This window comes from Ascidia mentula, chromosome 4, assembly GCF_947561715.1.
Source record: "Ascidia mentula chromosome 4, kaAscMent1.1, whole genome shotgun sequence".
Lineage (NCBI taxonomy): Eukaryota > Metazoa > Chordata > Ascidiacea > Phlebobranchia > Ascidiidae > Ascidia > Ascidia mentula.
In genome coordinates, this window is record NC_138569.1 from 14,057,924 (window position 1) to 14,072,503 (window position 14,580).

General features: G+C 42.2%; 23 non-coding genes across 23 annotated transcripts; 16 read left to right on the plus strand and 7 right to left on the minus strand.

Moving 5' to 3' along the window:
- Positions 1-64: 64 nt before the first annotated feature.
- On the plus strand, positions 65-136 carry Trnad-guc (transfer RNA aspartic acid (anticodon GUC)). Its single transcript has one exon. It is a non-coding gene; the product is annotated as a tRNA-Asp (tRNA).
- A 505-nt stretch (positions 137-641) lies between these two features.
- Positions 642-713, plus strand: Trnad-guc (transfer RNA aspartic acid (anticodon GUC)). The gene has a single exon. It is a non-coding gene; the product is annotated as a tRNA-Asp (tRNA).
- A 1,249-nt stretch (positions 714-1,962) lies between these two features.
- On the minus strand, positions 1,963-2,034 carry Trnap-ugg (transfer RNA proline (anticodon UGG)). The gene has a single exon. It is a non-coding gene; the product is annotated as a tRNA-Pro (tRNA).
- A 170-nt stretch (positions 2,035-2,204) lies between these two features.
- Trnad-guc (transfer RNA aspartic acid (anticodon GUC)) lies at positions 2,205-2,276 on the plus strand. The gene has a single exon. It is a non-coding gene; the product is annotated as a tRNA-Asp (tRNA).
- Positions 2,277-2,781: 505 nt separating this feature from the next.
- On the plus strand, positions 2,782-2,853 carry Trnad-guc (transfer RNA aspartic acid (anticodon GUC)). Its single transcript has one exon. It is a non-coding gene; the product is annotated as a tRNA-Asp (tRNA).
- Positions 2,854-4,102: 1,249 nt separating this feature from the next.
- Positions 4,103-4,174, minus strand: Trnap-ugg (transfer RNA proline (anticodon UGG)). Its single transcript has one exon. It is a non-coding gene; the product is annotated as a tRNA-Pro (tRNA).
- Positions 4,175-4,344: 170 nt separating this feature from the next.
- On the plus strand, positions 4,345-4,416 carry Trnad-guc (transfer RNA aspartic acid (anticodon GUC)). The gene has a single exon. It is a non-coding gene; the product is annotated as a tRNA-Asp (tRNA).
- A 508-nt stretch (positions 4,417-4,924) lies between these two features.
- Positions 4,925-4,996, plus strand: Trnad-guc (transfer RNA aspartic acid (anticodon GUC)). The gene has a single exon. It is a non-coding gene; the product is annotated as a tRNA-Asp (tRNA).
- Positions 4,997-6,245: 1,249 nt separating this feature from the next.
- Positions 6,246-6,317, minus strand: Trnap-ugg (transfer RNA proline (anticodon UGG)). The gene has a single exon. It is a non-coding gene; the product is annotated as a tRNA-Pro (tRNA).
- Positions 6,318-6,487: 170 nt separating this feature from the next.
- On the plus strand, positions 6,488-6,559 carry Trnad-guc (transfer RNA aspartic acid (anticodon GUC)). The gene has a single exon. It is a non-coding gene; the product is annotated as a tRNA-Asp (tRNA).
- A 505-nt stretch (positions 6,560-7,064) lies between these two features.
- Positions 7,065-7,136, plus strand: Trnad-guc (transfer RNA aspartic acid (anticodon GUC)). The gene has a single exon. It is a non-coding gene; the product is annotated as a tRNA-Asp (tRNA).
- A 1,245-nt stretch (positions 7,137-8,381) lies between these two features.
- Positions 8,382-8,453, minus strand: Trnap-ugg (transfer RNA proline (anticodon UGG)). The gene has a single exon. It is a non-coding gene; the product is annotated as a tRNA-Pro (tRNA).
- Positions 8,454-8,623: 170 nt separating this feature from the next.
- On the plus strand, positions 8,624-8,695 carry Trnad-guc (transfer RNA aspartic acid (anticodon GUC)). Its single transcript has one exon. It is a non-coding gene; the product is annotated as a tRNA-Asp (tRNA).
- A 505-nt stretch (positions 8,696-9,200) lies between these two features.
- Trnad-guc (transfer RNA aspartic acid (anticodon GUC)) lies at positions 9,201-9,272 on the plus strand. The gene has a single exon. It is a non-coding gene; the product is annotated as a tRNA-Asp (tRNA).
- Positions 9,273-9,765: 493 nt separating this feature from the next.
- On the minus strand, positions 9,766-9,837 carry Trnap-ugg (transfer RNA proline (anticodon UGG)). The gene has a single exon. It is a non-coding gene; the product is annotated as a tRNA-Pro (tRNA).
- Positions 9,838-10,007: 170 nt separating this feature from the next.
- Trnad-guc (transfer RNA aspartic acid (anticodon GUC)) lies at positions 10,008-10,079 on the plus strand. The gene has a single exon. It is a non-coding gene; the product is annotated as a tRNA-Asp (tRNA).
- Positions 10,080-10,584: 505 nt separating this feature from the next.
- Trnad-guc (transfer RNA aspartic acid (anticodon GUC)) lies at positions 10,585-10,656 on the plus strand. The gene has a single exon. It is a non-coding gene; the product is annotated as a tRNA-Asp (tRNA).
- Positions 10,657-11,901: 1,245 nt separating this feature from the next.
- Trnap-ugg (transfer RNA proline (anticodon UGG)) lies at positions 11,902-11,973 on the minus strand. The gene has a single exon. It is a non-coding gene; the product is annotated as a tRNA-Pro (tRNA).
- Positions 11,974-12,143: 170 nt separating this feature from the next.
- Trnad-guc (transfer RNA aspartic acid (anticodon GUC)) lies at positions 12,144-12,215 on the plus strand. The gene has a single exon. It is a non-coding gene; the product is annotated as a tRNA-Asp (tRNA).
- A 505-nt stretch (positions 12,216-12,720) lies between these two features.
- Trnad-guc (transfer RNA aspartic acid (anticodon GUC)) lies at positions 12,721-12,792 on the plus strand. The gene has a single exon. It is a non-coding gene; the product is annotated as a tRNA-Asp (tRNA).
- Positions 12,793-13,285: 493 nt separating this feature from the next.
- On the minus strand, positions 13,286-13,357 carry Trnap-ugg (transfer RNA proline (anticodon UGG)). The gene has a single exon. It is a non-coding gene; the product is annotated as a tRNA-Pro (tRNA).
- A 170-nt stretch (positions 13,358-13,527) lies between these two features.
- On the plus strand, positions 13,528-13,599 carry Trnad-guc (transfer RNA aspartic acid (anticodon GUC)). Its single transcript has one exon. It is a non-coding gene; the product is annotated as a tRNA-Asp (tRNA).
- Positions 13,600-14,104: 505 nt separating this feature from the next.
- On the plus strand, positions 14,105-14,176 carry Trnad-guc (transfer RNA aspartic acid (anticodon GUC)). Its single transcript has one exon. It is a non-coding gene; the product is annotated as a tRNA-Asp (tRNA).
- The last annotated feature ends 404 nt before the right edge of the window (positions 14,177-14,580 follow it).

Genomic DNA, 14,580 nt, shown 5'->3' on the forward strand with positions numbered 1-14,580 from the left:
GCTTGAGCTGATGTGTGATTGCATGTGAAAAAGTTTGCACAGTCACCATACGATCCTTGGCATGTCCTCGTTAGTATAGTGGTGAGTATCCCCGCCTGTCACGCGGGAGACCGGGGTTCGATTCCCCGACGGGGAGGATTGTTTTGACGGATATGCACGTCTGAGATGATGTTCACGTGACTAGAAAGTAGGAAATAAACCTTTGTGTAACTTGCGATCCACTCCACTTTCAATCGGACGATGGCACTGAAAAGATTATGCTCGCGCAATATCTTGTTGCCCTCTGTCAATTCTCAATCAGCAAAAAGCGTTTTTTGTTGAATCAATCATCGTTGTGGATCTGACACATTTATGCTTGTGATAATTGTCAACTATTCTTTCCAGCTGCAGTGGTTGACATTTTTGGAAAGATCAAGTAATGAGGTAAAACTTAGCAGTATAGTTTCAATCAATTTCGTTGCTTCGGCACAAAATCTGGGTATACATGGATCCTTAATCCTTTGTCAATTTTTCGTTGTCACGGAATATTGTCCGTTCCAAATGTGCCTTATCTTTTGAAGACGCTGGAGTTGCGTATGCTTTTTGTTAGCCAAGACACAGTGATTTAGATTAAATGTCAGATTGTTGGACATGTGTTTCAGTCCTCGTTAGTATAGTGGTAAGTATCCCCGCCTGTCACGCGGGAGACCGGGGTTCGATTCCCCGACGGGGAGAAATTTTATCAGAAATATATTCCATTGCATTTGTCACATGCCGAATGGCCGAATCGTGCTTATTTCATGTTCATAATTTATTTAAAAGGAACAATAGCAAATATAATGTCAGCAGTGGCAAGAAGAAGAATGCGTGTATACATTTCCTGCACAGTAATGTCAACGCAGATATTGCATGGGCGGATAAAAATGGCAACAACGTATGGTGACAAATACGCGAGATTCGCGAGTGAACGAGATGAAACTTTTCGTTGTACAACCACGTTTGTTTGGCGCAGGTAATAAACCTCTTATTACGCACAGGCCCTCATCAAATGCCGACAATGTCTGCCGTGTTGCTTTCGGAGCACTTTAGACATAAGTGAGGCGCACGAAGAGGACGATTTAGGACTGGAATCGACGTCCGATATGGGCATGAATGCTAAAATTCTTGACAGCGGGACACTTGAAGAATTTGTTGATGGTCGGCTTGCATTTGTAAAGATTCTTTCACATTTTCGTATACGCTTGCTTGTGGGATTGTGGTGGCGATCCTGCGTAATACTGTTACGTTGAGACGAAGAGTCGGCATCATCATCGAGGCGGGATCGTTTTCTTGACTTTGGAGTGCTGCGGTTTAGCTCCGGTGGAAAGACACATACTTTCTGGCTAGTTGTGCGCTTTGAAACTTTAGTGATGATTCTTCTTGGTCGAGAGTCAACCTGAAGCGTTTCTTTCAGGACCTGCACACATGCAAAAAGAAACTTGTCAAACAATCGTCGATAGATCTCTTGACCAATTTAATAGTCAATTTTCGAAACTTTACATAATTTACATGCTTTTGGGCCACTTACCATGCTGAGAAGAAGAACTTCTTCACTTTCGACGAATGTATGCATTACTTGCTCGTGATGTATTGCGCGTTTCAAAGTAAAAATATATTCTTGTTTTGTCCAATAGGAGTTGATGCGAGTTGTTAATGGATCCAACTTTTGTGGCAGCCATTTTATATTAATTGTTGAAGAGTGGAAGTAGAAAAAAAGAGAGAAACTCGCCATTGAGTTCTTTCATCATCCATCAACGCGCGTTATCTCAGTGTTGTTTTTCTGAATAACCTTCAAGTTTCTTATCGGCGCCCCGTGTCCGCTTCATCTTTTCGCTCGCTTGCGAAACGTGCCAACCAACAGGAATTTCAAAGAGTCGTCGCAAACTGCGTCACTGACAATCTAAGCATGCACTTATTTCAACAAAAGGGGCTTCAAAGAACTTCGGGCTCGTCCGGGATTTGAACCCGGGACCTCTCGCACCCAAAGCGAGAATCATACCCCTAGACCAACGAGCCGTGGTTGTATATCGTTTAATATACTTTGGGTTATATTGTTAAAAAGTAATTCGTGAAAAAACAACAAAAAATTAATTTCTGACCGACGAAACCAACACAATGCAATGCTTGAGCTGATGTGTGATTGCATGTGAAAAAGTTTGCACAGTCACCATACGATCCTTGGCATGTCCTCGTTAGTATAGTGGTGAGTATCCCCGCCTGTCACGCGGGAGACCGGGGTTCGATTCCCCGACGGGGAGGATTGTTTTGACGGATATGCACGTCTGAGATGATGTTCACGTGACTAGAAAGTAGGAAATAAACCTTTGTGTAGCTTGCGATCCACTCCACTTTTAATCGGACGATGGCACTAAAAAGATTATGCTCGCGCAATATCTTGTTGCCCTCTGTCAATTGTCAATCAGCAAAAAGCGTTTTTTGTTGAATCAATTATCGTTGTGGATCTGACACATTTATGCTTGTGATAATTGTCAACTATTCTTTCCAGCTGCAGTGGTTGACATTTTTGGAAAGATCAAGTAATGAGGTAAAACTTAGCAGTATAGTTTCAATCAATTTCGTTGCTTCGGCACAAAATCTGTGTATACATGTATCCTTAATCCTTTGTCAATTTTTCGTTGTCACGGAATATTGTCCGTTCCAAATGTGCCTTATCTTTTGAAGACGCTGGAGTTGCGTATGCTTTTTGTTAGCCAAGACACAGTGATTTAGATTAAATGTCAGATTGTTGGACATGTGCTTCAGTCCTCGTTAGTATAGTGGTAAGTATCCCCGCCTGTCACGCGGGAGACCGGGGTTCGATTCCCCGACGGGGAGAAATTTTATCAGAAATATATTCCATTGCATTTGTCACATGCCGAATGGCCGAATCGTACTTATTTCATGTTCATAATTTATTTAAAAGGAACAATAGCAAATATAATGTCAGCACTGGCAAGAAGAAGAATGCGTGTATACATTTCCTGCACAGTAATGTCAACGCAGATATTGCATGGGCGGATAAAAATGGCAACAACGTATGGTGACAAATACGCGAGATTCACGAGTGAACGAGATGAAACTTTTCGTTGTACAACCACGTTTGTTTGGCGCAGGTAATAAACCTCTTATTACGCACAGGCCCTCATCAAATGCCGACAATGTCTGCCGTGTTGCTTTCGGAGCACTTTAGACATAAGTGAGGCGCACGAAGAGGACGATTTAGGACTGGAATCGACGTCCGATATGGGCATGAATGCTAAAATTCTTGACAGCGGGACACTTGAAGAATTTGTTGATGGTCGGCTTGCATTTGTAAAGATTCTTTCACATTTTCGTATACGCTTGCTTGTGGGATTGTGGTGGCGATCCTGCGTAATACTGTTACGTTGAGACGAAGAGTCGGCATCATCATCGAGGCTGGATCGTTTTCTTGACTTTGGAGTGCTGCAGTTTAGCTCCGGTGGAAAGACACATACTTTCTGGCTAGTTGTGCGCTTTGAAACTTTAGTGATGATTCTTCTTGGTCGAGAGTCAACCTGAAGCGTTTCTTTCAGGACCTGCACACATGCAAAAAGAAACTTGTCAAACAATCGTCGATAGATCTCTTGACCAATTTAATAGTCAATTTTCGAAACTTTACATAATTTACATGCTTTTGGGCCACTTACCATGCTGAGAAGAAGAACTTCTTCACTTTCGACGAATGTATGCATTACTTGCTCGTGATGTATTGCGCGCTTCAAAGTAAAAATATATTCTTGTTTTGTCCAATAGGAGTTGATGCGAGTTGTTAATGGATCCAACTTTTGTGGCAGCCATTTTATATTAATTGTTGAAGAGTGGAAGTAGAACTAAAGAGAGAAACTCGCCATTGAGTTCTTTCATCATCCATCAACGCGCGTTATCTCAGTGTTGTTTTTCTGAATAACCTTCAAGTTTCTTATCGGCGCCCCGTGTCCGCTTCATCTTTTCGCTCGCTTGCGAAACGTGCCAACCAACTGGAATTTCAAAGAGTCGTCGCAAACTGGGTCACTGACAATCTAAGCATGCTCTTATTTCAACAAAAGAGGCTTCAAAGAACTTCGGGCTCGTCCGGGATTTGAACCCGGGACCTCTCGCACCCAAAGCGAGAATCATACCCCTAGACCAACGAGCCGTGGTTGTATATCGTTTAATATACTTTGGGTTATATTGTTAAAAAGTAATTCGTGAAAAAACAACAAAAAATTATTTTCTGACCGACGAAACCAACACAATGCAATGCTTGAGCTGATGTGTGATTGCATGTGAAAAAGTTTGCACAGTCACCATACGATCCTTGGCATGTCCTCGTTAGTATAGTGGTGAGTATCCCCGCCTGTCACGCGGGAGACCGGGGTTCGATTCCCCGACGGGGAGGATTGTTTTGACGGATATGCACGTCTGAGATGATGTTCACGTGACTAGAAAGTAGGAAATAAACCTTTGTGTAACTTGCGATCCACTCCACTTTCAATCGGACGATGGCACTGAAAAGATTATGCTCGCGCAATATCTTGTTGCCCTCTGTCAATTCTCAATCAGCAAAAAGCGTTTTTTTGTTGAATCAATCATCGTTGTGGATCTGACACATTTATGCTTGTGATAATTGTCAACTATTCTTTCCAGCTGCAGTGGTTGACATTTTTGGAAAGATCAAGTAATGAGGTAAAACTTAGAGGAGTATAGTTTCAATCAATTTCGTTGCTTCGGCACAAAATCTGGGTATACATGGATCCTTAATCCTTTGTCAATTTTTCGTTGTCACGGAATATTGTCCGTTCCAAATGTGCCTTATCTTTTGTAGACGCTGGAGTTGCGTATGCTTTTTGTTAGCCAAGACACAGTGATTTAGATTAAATGTCAGATTGTTGGACATGTGCTTCAGTCCTCGTTAGTATAGTGGTAAGTATCCCCGCCTGTCACGCGGGAGACCGGGGTTCGATTCCCCGACGGGGAGAAATTTTATCAGAAATATATTCCATTGCATTTGTCACATGCCGAATGGCCGAATCGTGCTTATTTCATGTTCATAATTTATTTAAAAGGAACAATAGCAAATATAATGTCAGCAATGGTAAGAAGAAGAATGCGTGTATAGATTTCCTGCACAGTAATGTCAACGCAGATATTGCATGGGCGGATAAAAATGGCAACAACGTATGGTGATAAATACGCGAGATTCACGAGTGAACGAGATGAAACTTTTCGTTGTAAAACCACGTTTGTTTGGCGCAGGTAATAAACCTCTTATTACGCACAGGCCCTCATCAAATGCCGACAATGTCTGCCGTGTTGCTTTCGGAGCACTTTAGACATAAGTGAGGCGCACGAAGAGGACGATTTAGGACTGGAATCGACGTCCGATATGGGCATGAATGCTGAAATTCTTGACAGCGGGACACTTGAAGAATTTGTTGATGGTCGGCTTGCATTTGTAAAGATTCTTTCACATTTTCGTATACGCTTGCTTGTGGGATTGTGGTGGCGATCCTGCGTAATACTGTTACGTTGAGACGAAGAGTCGGCATCATCATCGAGGCGGGATCGTTTTCTTGACTTTGGAGTGCTGCAGTTTAGCTCCGGTGGAAAGACACATACTTTCTGGCTAGTTGTGCGCTTTGAAACTTTAGTGATGATTCTTCTTGGTCGAGAGTCAACCTGAAGCGTTTCTTTCAGGACCTGCACACATGCAAAAAGAAACTTGTCAAACAATCGTCGATAGATCTCTTGACCAATTTAATAGTCAATTTTCGAAACTTTACATAATTTACATGCTTTTGGGCCACTTACCATGCTGAGAAGAAGAACTTCTTCACTTTCGACGAATGTATGCATTACTTGCTCGTGATGTATTGCGCGTTTCAAAGTAAAAATATATTCTTGTTTTGTCCAATAGGAGTTGATGCGAGTTGTAAGTGGATCCAACTTTTGTGGCAGCCATTTTATATTAATTGTTGAAGAGTGGAATTAGAAAAAAAGAGAGAAACTCGCCATTGAGTTCTTTCATCATCCATCAACGCGCGTTATCTCAGTGTTGTTTTTCTGAATAACCTTCAAGTTTCTTATCGGCGCCCCGTGTCCGCTTCATCTTTTCGCTCGCTTGCGAAACGTGCCAACCAACAGGAATTTCAAAGAGTCGTCGCAAACTGCGTCACTGACAATCTAAGCATGCACTTATTTCAACAAAAGAGGCTTCAAAGAACTTCGGGCTCGTCCGGGATTTGAACCCGGGACCTCTCGCACCCAAAGCGAGAATCATACCCCTAGACCAACGAGCCGTGGTTGTATATCGTTTAATATACTTTGGGTTATATTGTTAAAAAGTAATTCGTGAAAAAACAACAAAAAATTATTTTCTGACCGACGAAACCAACACAATGCAATGCTTGAGCTGATGTGTGATTGCATGTGAAAAAGTTTGCACAGTCACCATACGATCCTTGGCATGTCCTCGTTAGTATAGTGGTGAGTATCCCCGCCTGTCACGCGGGAGACCGGGGTTCGATTCCCCGACGGGGAGGATTGTTTTGACGGATATGCACGTCTGAGATGATGTTCACGTGACTAGAAAGTAGGAAATAAACCTTTGTGTAACTTGCGATCCACTCCACTTTCAATCGGACGATGGCACTGAAAAGATTATGCTCGCGCAATATCTTGTTGCCCTCTGTCAATTCTCAATCAGCAAAAAGCGTTTTTTGTTGAATCAATTATCGTTGTGGATCTGACACATTTATGCTTGTGATAATTGTCAACTATTCTTTCCAGCTGCAGTGGTTGACATTTTTGGAAAGATCAAGTAATGAGGTAAAACTTAGCAGTATAGTTTCAATCAATTTCGTTGCTTCGGCACAAAATCTGTGTATACATGTATCCTTAATCCTTTGTCAATTTTTCGTTGTCACGGAATATTGTCCGTTCCAAATGTGCCTTATCTTTTGAAGACGCTGGAGTTGCGTATGCTTTTTGTTAGCCAAGACACAGTGATTTAGATTAAATGTCAGATTGTTGGACATGTGCTTCAGTCCTCGTTAGTATAGTGGTAAGTATCCCCGCCTGTCACGCGGGAGACCGGGGTTCGATTCCCCGACGGGGAGAAATTTTATCAGAAATATATTCCATTGCATTTGTCACATGCCGAATGGCCGAATCGTCCTTATTTCATGTTCATAATTTATTTAAAAGGAACAATAGCAAATATAATGTCAGCACTGGCAAGAAGAAGAATGCGTGTATACATTTCCAGCACAGTAATGTCAACGCAGATATTGCATGGGCGGATAAAAATGGCAACAACGTATGGTGACAAATACGCGAGATTCACGAGTGAACGAGATGAAACTTTTCGTTGTACAACCACGTTTGTTTGGCGCAGGTAATAAACCTCTTATTACGCACAGGCCCTCATCAAATGCCGACAATGTCTGCCGTGTTGCTTTCGGAGCACTTTAGACATAAGTGAGGCGCACGAAGAGGACGATTTAGGACTGCAATCGACGTCCGATATGGGTATGAATGCTGAAATTCTTGACAGTGGGACACTTGAAGGATTTGTTGATGGTCGGCTTGCATTTGTAAAGATTCTTTCACATTTTCGTATACGCTTGCTTGTGGGATTGTGGTGGCGATCCTGCGTAATACTGTTACGTTGAGACGAAGAGTCGGCATCATCATCGAGGCGGGATCGTTTTCTTGACTTTGGAGTGCTGCAGTTTAGCTCCGGTGGAAAGACACATACTTTCTGGCTAGTTGTGCGCTTTGAAACTTTAGTGATGATTCTTCTTGGTCGAGAGTCAACCTGAAGCGTTTCTTTCAGGACCTGCACACATGCAAAAAGAAACTTGTCAAACAATCGTCGATAGATCTCTTGACCAATTTAATAGTCAATTTTCGAAACTTTACATAATTTACATGCTTTTGGGCCACTTACCATGCTGAGAAGAAGAACTTCTTCACTTTCGACGAATGTATGCATTACTTGCTCGTGATGTATTGCGCGTTTCAAAGTAAAAATATATTCTTGTTTTGTCCAATAGGAGTTGATGCGAGTTGTTAATGGATCCAACTTTTGTTGCAGCCATTTTATATTAATTGTTGAAGAGTGGAAGTAGAAAAAAAGAGAGAAACTCGCCATTGAGTTCTTTCATCATCCATCAACGCGCGTTATCTCAGTGTTGTTTTTCTGAATAACCTTCAAGTTTCTTATCGGCGCCCCGTGTCCGCTTCATCTTTTCGCTCGCTTGCGAAACGTGCCAACCAACAGGAATTTCAAAGAGTCGTCGCAAACTGCGTCACTGACAATCTAAGCATGCACTTATACAAAAGAGGCTTCAAACAACTTCGGGCTCGTCCGGGATTTGAACCCGGGACCTCTCGCACCCAAAGCGAGAATCATACCCCTAGACCAACGAGCCGTGGTTGTATATCGTTTAATATACTTTGGGTTATATTGTTAAAAAGTAATTCGTGAAAAAACAACAAAAAATTATTTTCTGACCGACGAAACCAACACAATGCAATGCTTGAGCTGATGTGTGATTGCATGTGAAAAAGTTTGCACAGTCACCATACGATCCTTGGCATGTCCTCGTTAGTATAGTGGTGAGTATCCCCGCCTGTCACGCGGGAGACCGGGGTTCGATTCCCCGACGGGGAGGATTGTTTTGACCGATATGCACGTCTGAGATGATGTTCACGTGACTAGAAAGTAGGAAATAAACCTTTGTGTAACTTGCGATCCACTCCACTTTCAATCGGACGATGGCACTGAAAAGATTATGCTCGCGCAATATCTTGTTGCCCTTTGTCAATTCTCAATCAGCAAAAAGCGTTTTTTGTTGAATCAATCATCGTTGTGGATGTGACACATTTATGCTTGTGATAATTGTCAACTATTCTTTCCAGCTGCAGTGGTTGACATTTTTGGAAAGATCAAGTAATGAGGTAAAACTTAGCAGTATAGTTTCAATCAATTTCGTTGCTTCGGCACAAAATCTGTGTATACATGTATCCTTAATCCTTTGTCAATTTTTCGTTGTCACGGAATATTGTCCGTTCCAAATGTGCCTTATCTTTTGAAGACGCTGGAGTTGCGTATGCTTTTTGTTAGCCAAGACACAGTGATTTAGATTAAATGTCAGATTGTTGGACATGTGCTTCAGTCCTCGTTAGTATAGTGGTAAGTATCCCCGCCTGTCACGCGGGAGACCGGGGTTCGATTCCCCGACGGGGAGAAATTTTATCAGAAATATATTCCATTGCATTTGTCACATGCCGAATGGCCGAATCGTGCTTATTTCATGTTCATAATTTATTTAAAAGGAACAATAGCAAATATAATGTCAGCACTGGTAAGAAGAAGAATGCGTGTATAGATTTCCTGCACAGTAATGTCAACGCAGATATTGCATGGGCGGATAAAAATGGCAACAACGTATGGTGATAAATACGCGAGATTCACGAGTGAACGAGATGAAACTTTTCGTTGTACAACCACGTTTGTTTGGCGCAGGTAATAAACCTCTTATTACGCACAGGCCCTCGCGCGTTATCTCAGTGTTGTTTTTCTGAATAACCTTCAAGTTTCTTATCGGCGCCCCGTGTCCGCTTCATCTTTTCGCTCGCTTGCGAAACGTGCCAACCAACAGGAATTTCAAAGAGTCGTCGCAAACTGCGTCACTGACAATCTAAGCATGCACTTATACAAAAGAGGCTTCAAACAACTTCGGGCTCGTCCGGGATTTGAACCCGGGACCTCTCGCACCCAAAGCGAGAATCATACCCCTAGACCAACGAGCCGTGGTTGTATATCGTTTAATATACTTTGGGTTATATTGTTAAAAAGTAATTCGTGAAAAAACAACAAAAAATTATTTTCTGACCGACGAAACCAACACAATGCAATGCTTGAGCTGATGTGTGATTGCATGTGAAAAAGTTTGCACAGTCACCATACGATCCTTGGCATGTCCTCGTTAGTATAGTGGTGAGTATCCCCGCCTGTCACGCGGGAGACCGGGGTTCGATTCCCCGACGGGGAGGATTGTTTTGACCGATATGCACGTCTGAGATGATGTTCACGTGACTAGAAAGTAGGAAATAAAACTTTGTGTAACTTGCGATCCACTCCACTTTCAATCGGACGATGGCACTGAAAAGATTATGCTCGCGCAATATCTTGTTGCCCTTTGTCAATTCTCAATCAGCAAAAAGCGTTTTTTGTTGAATCAATCATCGTTGTGGATGTGACACATTTATGCTTGTGATAATTGTCAACTATTCTTTCCAGCTGCAGTGGTTGACATTTTTGGAAAGATCAAGTAATGAGGTAAAACTTAGCAGTATAGTTTCAATCAATTTCGTTGCTTCGGCACAAAATCTGTGTATACATGTATCCTTAATCCTTTGTCAATTTTTCGTTGTCACGGAATATTGTCCGTTCCAAATGTGCCTTATCTTTTGAAGACGCTGGAGTTGCGTATGCTTTTTGTTAGCCAAGACACAGTGATTTAGATTAAATGTCAGATTGTTGGACATGTGCTTCAGTCCTCGTTAGTATAGTGGTAAGTATCCCCGCCTGTCACGCGGGAGACCGGGGTTCGATTCCCCGACGGGGAGAAATTTTATCAGAAATATATTCCATTGCATTTGTCACATGCCGAATGGCCGAATCGTGCTTATTTCATGTTCATAATTTATTTAAAAGGAACAATAGCAAATATAATGTCAGCACTGGTAAGAAGAAGAATGCGTGTATAGATTTCCTGCACAGTAATGTCAACGCAGATATTGCATGGGCGGATAAAAATGGCAACAACGTATGGTGATAAATACGCGAGATTCACGAGTGAACGAGATGAAACTTTTCGTTGTACAACCACGTTTGTTTGGCGCAGGTAATAAACCTCTTATTACGCACAGGCCCTCATCAAATGCCGACAATGTCTGCCGTGTTGCTTTCGGAGCACTTTAGACATAAGTGAGGCGCACGAAGAGGACGATTTAGGACTGCAATCGACGTCCGATATGGGTATGAATGCTGAAATTCTTGACAGTGGGACACTTGAAGGATTTGTTGATGGTCGGCTTGCATTTGTAAAGATTCTTTCACATTTTCGTATACGCTTGCTTGTGGGATTGTGGTGGCGATCCTGCGTAATACTGTTACGTTGAGACGAAGAGTCGGCATCATCATCGAGGCGGGATCGTTTTCTTGACTTTGGAGTGCTGCAGTTTAGCTCCGGTGGAAAGACACATACTTTCTGGCTAGTTGTGCGCTTTGAAACTTTAGTGATGATTCTTCTTGGTCGAGAGTCAACCTGAAGCGTTTCTTTCAGGACCTGCACACATGCAAAAAGAAACTTGTCAAACAATCGTCGATAGATCTCTTGACCAATTTAATAGTCAATTTTCGAAACTTTACATAATTTACATGCTTTTGGGCCACTTACCATGCTGAGAAGAAGAACTTCTTCACTTTCGACGAATGTATGCATTACTTGCTCGTGATGTATTGCGCGTTTCAAAGTAAAAATATATTCTTGTTTTGTCCAATAGGAGTTGATGCGAGTTGTTAATGGATCCAACTTTTGTTGCAGCCATTTTATATTAATTGTTGAAGAGTGGAAGTAGAAAAAAAGAGAGAAACTCGCCATTGAGTTCTTTCATCATCCATCAACGCGCGTTATCTCAGTGTTGTTTTTCTGAATAACCTTCAAGTTTCTTATCGGCGCCCCGTGTCCGCTTCATCTTTTCGCTCGCTTGCGAAACGTGCCAACCAACAGGAATTTCAAAGAGTCGTCGCAAACTGCGTCACTGACAATCTAAGCATGCACTTATACAAAAGAGGCTTCAAAGAACTTCGGGCTCGTCCGGGATTTGAACCCGGGACCTCTCGCACCCAAAGCGAGAATCATACCCCTAGACCAACGAGCCGTGGTTGTATATCGTTTAATATACTTTGGGTTATATTGTTAAAAAGTAATTCGTGAAAAAACAACAAAAAATTATTTTCTGACCGACGAAACCAACACAATGCAATGCTTGAGCTGATGTGTGATTGCATGTGAAAAAGTTTGCACAGTCACCATACGATCCTTGGCATGTCCTCGTTAGTATAGTGGTGAGTATCCCCGCCTGTCACGCGGGAGACCGGGGTTCGATTCCCCGACGGGGAGGATTGTTTTGACCGATATGCACGTCTGAGATGATGTTCACGTGACTAGAAAGTAGGAAATAAACCTTTGTGTAACTTGCGATCCACTCCACTTTCAATCGGACGATGGCACTGAAAAGATTATGCTCGCGCAATATCTTGTTGCCCTTTGTCAATTCTCAATCAGCAAAAAGCGTTTTTTGTTGAATCAATCATCGTTGTGGATGTGACACATTTATGCTTGTGATAATTGTCAACTATTCTTTCCAGCTGCAGTGGTTGACATTTTTGGAAAGATCAAGTAATGAGGTAAAACTTAGCAGTATAGTTTCAATCAATTTCGTTGCTTCGGCACAAAATCTGTGTATACATGTATCCTTAATCCTTTGTCAATTTTTCGTTGTCACGGAATATTGTCCGTTCCAAATGTGCCTTATCTTTTGAAGACGCTGGAGTTGCGTATGCTTTTTGTTAGCCAAGACACAGTGATTTAGATTAAATGTCAGATTGTTGGACATGTGCTTCAGTCCTCGTTAGTATAGTGGTAAGTATCCCCGCCTGTCACGCGGGAGACCGGGGTTCGATTCCCCGACGGGGAGAAATTTTATCAGAAATATATTCCATTGCATTTGTCACATGCCGAATGGCCGAATCGTGCTTATTTCATGTTCATAATTTATTTAAAAGGAACAATAGCAAATATAATGTCAGCACTGGTAAGAAGAAGAATGCGTGTATAGATTTCCTGCACAGTAATGTCAACGCAGATATTGAATGGGCGGATAAAAATGGCAACAACGTATGGTGATAAATACGCGAGATTCACGAGTGAACGAGATGAAACTTTTCGTTGTACAACCACGTTTGTTTGGCGCAGGTAATAAACCTCTTATTACGCACAGGCCCTCGCGCGTTATCTCAGTGTTGTTTTTCTGAATAACCTTCAAGTTTCTTATCGGCGCCCCGTGTCCGCTTCATCTTTTCGCTCGCTTGCGAAACGTGCCAACCAACAGGAATTTCAAAGAGTCGTCGCAAACTGCGTCACTGACAATCTAAGCATGCACTTATACAAAAGAGGCTTCAAACAACTTCGGGCTCGTCCGGGATTTGAACCCGGGACCTCTCGCACCCAAAGCGAGAATCATACCCCTAGACCAACGAGCCGTGGTTGTATATCGTTTAATATACTTTGGGTTATATTGTTAAAAAGTAATTCGTGAAAAAACAACAAAAAATTATTTTCTGACCGACGAAACCAACACAATGCAATGCTTGAGCTGATGTGTGATTGCATGTGAAAAAGTTTGCACAGTCACCATACGATCCTTGGCATGTCCTCGTTAGTATAGTGGTGAGTATCCCCGCCTGTCACGCGGGAGACCGGGGTTCGATTCCCCGACGGGGAGGATTGTTTTGACCGATATGCACGTCTGAGATGATGTTCACGTGACTAGAAAGTAGGAAATAAAACTTTGTGTAACTTGCGATCCACTCCACTTTCAATCGGACGATGGCACTGAAAAGATTATGCTCGCGCAATATCTTGTTGCCCTTTGTCAATTCTCAATCAGCAAAAAGCGTTTTTTGTTGAATCAATCATCGTTGTGGATGTGACACATTTATGCTTGTGATAATTGTCAACTATTCTTTCCAGCTGCAGTGGTTGACATTTTTGGAAAGATCAAGTAATGAGGTAAAACTTAGCAGTATAGTTTCAATCAATTTCGTTGCTTCGGCACAAAATCTGTGTATACATGTATCCTTAATCCTTTGTCAATTTTTCGTTGTCACGGAATATTGTCCGTTCCAAATGTGCCTTATCTTTTGAAGACGCTGGAGTTGCGTATGCTTTTTGTTAGCCAAGACACAGTGATTTAGATTAAATGTCAGATTGTTGGACATGTGCTTCAGTCCTCGTTAGTATAGTGGTAAGTATCCCCGCCTGTCACGCGGGAGACCGGGGTTCGATTCCCCGACGGGGAGAAATTTTATCAGAAATATATTCCATTGCATTTGTCACATGCCGAATGGCCGAATCGTGCTTATTTCATGTTCATAATTTATTTAAAAGGAACAATAGCAAATATAATGTCAGCACTGGTAAGAAGAAGAATGCGTGTATACATTTCCTGCACAGTAATGTCAACGCAGATATTGCATGGGCGGATAAAAATGGCAACAACGTATGGTGATAAATACGCGAGATTCACGAGTGAACGAGATGAAACTTTTCGTTGTACAACCACGTTTGTTTGGCGCAGGTAATAAACCTCTTATTACGCACAGGCCCTCATCAAATGCCGACAATGTCTGTCGTGTTGCTTTCGGAGCACTTTAGACATAAGTGAGGCGCACGAAGAGGACGATTTAGGACTGGAATCGACGTC